Below are 4,369 nucleotides of genomic sequence, written 5' to 3'. Positions count from 1 at the left end.
CTCTGTCTCTATGTGTGTCCGTTTCTGTCTCTGTCTCTGTTTCTGTCTTTGTCTGTCCCTGTCTCTGCCTGTCTCTGTCTCTGTCTGTCTCTGTCTCTGTCTGTCTATGTCCCTGTCGGTCTCTGTCTCTGTCTCTGTCTGTCTCTGTCTGTGTGTGTCTCTGTGTGTCTCTGTCTCTGTCTGTCTTTGTCAGTCTCTGTCGGTCTCTGTCTCAGTCTCTGTCTCTGTCTCTGACTGACTCCGCCTCTGTCTCTGTCTCTGTCTGCGTCTGCCTGTCTCTGTCTGTGTCTCTGCCTCTGTCTCTGCCTCTGTCTCTGTCTCTGCCTCTGTCTCTGCCTCTGTCTCTGTCTCTGCCTCTGCCTCTGTCCGTTTCTGTCTCTGTCTCTGTCTCTGTCTCTGTCTCTGTCTCTGCATCTGTCTCTCTCTCTGTCTCTATGTGTGTCCGTTTCTGTCTCTGTCTCTGTCTCTGTCTCTGCCACTGTCTCTGTCTCTTTCTCTGTCTCTATCTCTGTCCGTTTCTGTCTCTGTATCTGTCTCTGCCTCTGTCTCTGTCTCTGCCTCTGTCTCTGTCTCTGTCTCTGCCTCTGTCTCTATCTCTGTCTCTGTCTCTGTCTCTGTCTCTGTCTCTGTCTCTGTCTCTGTTTCTGTCTCTGTCTCTGTCTGTCGCTGTCTCTGTCTCTGTCAGTCTCTGTTTGTGTGTGTCTCTGTCCGTCTCTGTCTCTGTCTGCCTCTGTCTCTGTCTCTGTCTCTGACTGACTCTGTCGCTGCCTTGTCTCCGTCTCTGTCTGTCACTGTGTCTGTCTGTCTCTGTCTCTGTCTATCGCTGTCTCTGTCTCTGCCTGTCTCCGTCTGTGTGTGTCTCTGTCTATCTCTGTCTGTCTCTGTCTCTGTGTCTGCCTCCCTCTATGTCTCTGTCTCTGTCTCTGTCTCTGAATGACTCTTTCGCTGTCTGTCTCAGACTCTGTCTCTGTCTCTGACTGACTCTGTCGCTGTCTTGTCTCTGTCTCTGTCTGTCACTGTGTCTGTCTGTCTCTGTCTCTGTCTGTCTATGTCCCTGTCTGTCTCTGTCTGCGACTGTCTCTGTTTGTCTCTGTCTCTGTCTATCTCTGTCTCTGTCTCTGTCACTCTCTCTGTCCCTGTCTCTGTCTCTGTCTCTAGCTCTGTATCTGTCTCTGTCTCCGTCTCTGCCTCTGTCTCTGTCTCTGGCTCTGTCTCTGTCTGTCGCTGTCTCTGTCTCCGCCTGTCTCTGTCTGTGTGTGTCTCTGTCTATCTCTGTCTGTCTCTGTCTCTGTCTCTGCCGCACTCACTGTCTCTGTCTCTGTCTATCTCTGTCCCTGTTTGTCGCTGTCTCTGTCTCTGTCTGTCTCTGTCTGTGTGTGTCGCTGTGTGTCTCTGTGTGTCCCTGTCTCTGTCTGTCTCTGTCTGTCTCTGTCTGTCTCTGTCTGTCTCTGTCTGTCTCTGTCGGTCCCTGTCTCAGTCTCTGTCTCTGTCTCTGACTGACTCCGTCTCTGTCTCTGTCTCTGTCTGTTTCTCTCTCTGCCTGCGTCTGCCTGTCTCTGTCTCCGTCTGTCTCTGCCTCTGTCTCTGTCTCTGCCTCTGCCTCTGGCTCTGTCTCTGCCTCTGTCTCTGTCTCTGTCTGTTTGACAACTTTTTGAAAAATCGATTTTTTCGCGCTAAGTTTTACCGCACTTTCGAATTGGCACGTTCGGATCGCGCGTTAGCATCGTAAGCGCCCGTGCGTAACGGCCGGCGTCGCCGACCATCCGGCCGGCCGTTCGGTACCTATAAGGAGACGTTCGGTCCGATCGTACCAGACGGAACAGAGTCGGGCGCGTGGCTATTCTATGACCTCGGTTGAGAACTAGTCCACCGCTCCTCGTGCGTAACTTCGTGTTGCCTCGACTGTTCGTGTTCTCGGTATCGATGCAGGATTTTCTCCACACTGCATTGTCGCGTTTCGGCGTCTAAGACCAAATGGCACATATGCGACGAACCTTTAACATGAGGCTGGTGACTCGTATGCACTTTGGTGTGTACGTTGTACTGACTCAAGCGGCACAGGCTACTAAAAATAAAAAGGGATAGAATAAAACCGACCGTTCTAAAACGGGCCAAAAAAGGTTTTATAAAATTTATTTTAAAAATGAATTAGATAGTGGTGTTGAACGAACTTGTTCGTTACAACGCCTTCAGTCGAGAGGCTAAAAAATTTTGAAACGGAATATTTATTCCGAAATTCAGAAATGATATTACGTCCCCTTAATGTTTTGTGCGTCTCGAACGCCTAAATATTTTCTCGATGCGCGAGAAAACTTCTTCTTCGCGGAGAGTTTTTCGGTACGATGAAGCAAAATATTAAATAAATGCTTCACTATACGTACAGCGCAGAGATATATTGAAACGAAATAATATGTAACTATGACTCGTAAAAACGGTTTCTGAAATGGAAACTTCTTCCAAAGTGGAAGAGTTTTCGGTACGGGTGATTTCTCGATATTACATCGAGTTTTCGCTTATACGTACAAAAAATATTATTACGGTGTATCGTAACTATGACACGAAATTTTTTGAGAGAGAGAAAATAAAAAATTTGGGTGGATTTGTAAGAATCGATGTGCCCAGCGCGAGCTAAAATTCTCTGTGTACGTGCTTGCTCCGATTTGTTTTTTTCGAACAGCATGTCCGTTGTACGCGCTATCACGGTACGTTCAGCACGCCACTTGTACGCGCTAACCTTTATCGGTGTGTCTTAAATAAAATACCAAAGAGAGTTGAAAGGAGAGAATAGAAGAGAGAGTTTGGAGGAACAAAAATTTAATATGACTGAAAAACACATGAGAGAAGAACCAAATAAAAAAAGGGAACGTTTAAGCTGATATTGGTTCATCACAAAAAAATGGTATTTATGAAAAAGGCGGAAAGAACACCGATATTGTGGAGGTTCAATACGGAGCGTGTGTGGTTTACGTGCTTATACCGTTTCGATGTAAAGCGTGAAAGCGGGTGTACGTGCTTCCAAAATTTCAACGGATACACACTTTCCGGCACGGAGAGAGTTTTAGCGGGATTTTCTTTTACGCGCTTCTTCGATATCCACGACGAAAAGAGAGACTAAAAACGGAGGTTTCGTATCGATATATGCCTAGCGCGAGCTACCTTTGTACGTGCTTCCTCTTGTTCGTTTTTCGAACAGCATGTCCGTTGTACGCGCTATCACGGTACGTTCAGCACGCCACTGTACGCGCTAACCTTTATCGGTGTGTCTTAAATAAAATACCAAAGAGAGTGAAAGGAGAGAGAATAGAGAGAGTTTGGAGGAACAACAATTTTTAATATGACTGAAACACATGAGAGGAGAGAGAAGAACCAAATAAAAAAGGAACGTTTAAGCTGATATTGGTTCATTGCAAAAAATGGTATTTATGAAAAAAGGCGAAAGAACACCGATATTGTGGAGGTTCAATACGAGCGAGCGTGTGTGGTTTACGTGCTTATACCGTTTCGATGCAAAGCGTGAAATGAAAAGCGGTGTTACGTGCTTCTAAAACTTTTCAACGAGAAATCTTTCTGGCACGAAAGGATTTGCATTTTTTTACGCGCTTTATCGATACAAAATAAGAGAAAGAGACCCCCGTGGAGGAACGAAACGTTTATATCGACACGGTTTCGATTCGTTTCGACGAACAGCATGTCCGCTGTACGCGCCATAGCGTATTGTCCAGCGTGATCCGCTATACGCGCTATTTCGGTGTTGTGTCGTTAAACGAAATATTGTATATCAAAGACTTATAATATAACTTCACGTAATATAAATAATATTACGAACCAGAAAAGGAAACGGGCAAAAAGAGGAGAGCTGCAAATTGGTTCGTGTACAAAAAGTTGTACAAAAATAATCATAAAAGAAAAGGGAACGTTTAAGCTGAAAAACTGAAATAAACGAACACAACGTCCAGCGTGCTTGTTACGCGCTTACACCGAATGGGGATCGATTAATTCGTTCCGAGCGTGTGCGGTTTACGCGCTTCTTACGTTTCGACGAACGGCGTGAAAGCGGTGTGTACGTGCTTTCAAAACTTTTTTGAACCGGAGAGAATATTATTCTTCGGCATTACTACGTCGATATGCGTTTCTTCGAATCTCCGGCATTGAGGTTGTGGAGGATTCGTAATAAAATCGAAACGAGAGAGAGAGAGAGAGAGAGAGAAAAGGAGGAGGAGGAGAATTGTGAGTCTTAACGTCGATCGGTCGTTGTTAAATTGTAAAGGCGCCGTCGAACGTAGAAAGACCCAATTTGATGTTAAATAAAATTGGCTTAAGAAAAATGAAATAATTCTTTAAGCTCCCTGGTTGATCCTGCCAGTAGTCA

General features: G+C 45.6%; 1 non-coding gene across 1 annotated transcript in view; it reads left to right on the top strand.

Moving 5' to 3' along the window:
- The first annotated feature begins 4,343 nt into the window (after window positions 1-4,343).
- The window catches only part of LOC143265714 (small subunit ribosomal RNA), a 1,933-nt gene continuing 1,907 nt past the window's right edge, over window positions 4,344-4,369 (top strand). The window contains exon 1 of the ribosomal RNA XR_013040397.1: window positions 4,344-4,369. This exon is cut by the window's right edge and continues 1,907 nt beyond it. This is a non-coding gene — a ribosomal RNA (small subunit ribosomal RNA).

The sequence above is a fragment of the Megachile rotundata genome, chromosome 13 (genome assembly GCF_050947335.1).
Source record: "Megachile rotundata isolate GNS110a chromosome 13, iyMegRotu1, whole genome shotgun sequence".
In the NCBI taxonomy this organism is placed as follows: Eukaryota; Metazoa; Arthropoda; class Insecta; order Hymenoptera; family Megachilidae; genus Megachile; species Megachile rotundata.
The sequence above is the reverse complement of the archived record's forward strand: the minus strand, read 5'-3'. Positions and strand labels throughout refer to the sequence as shown.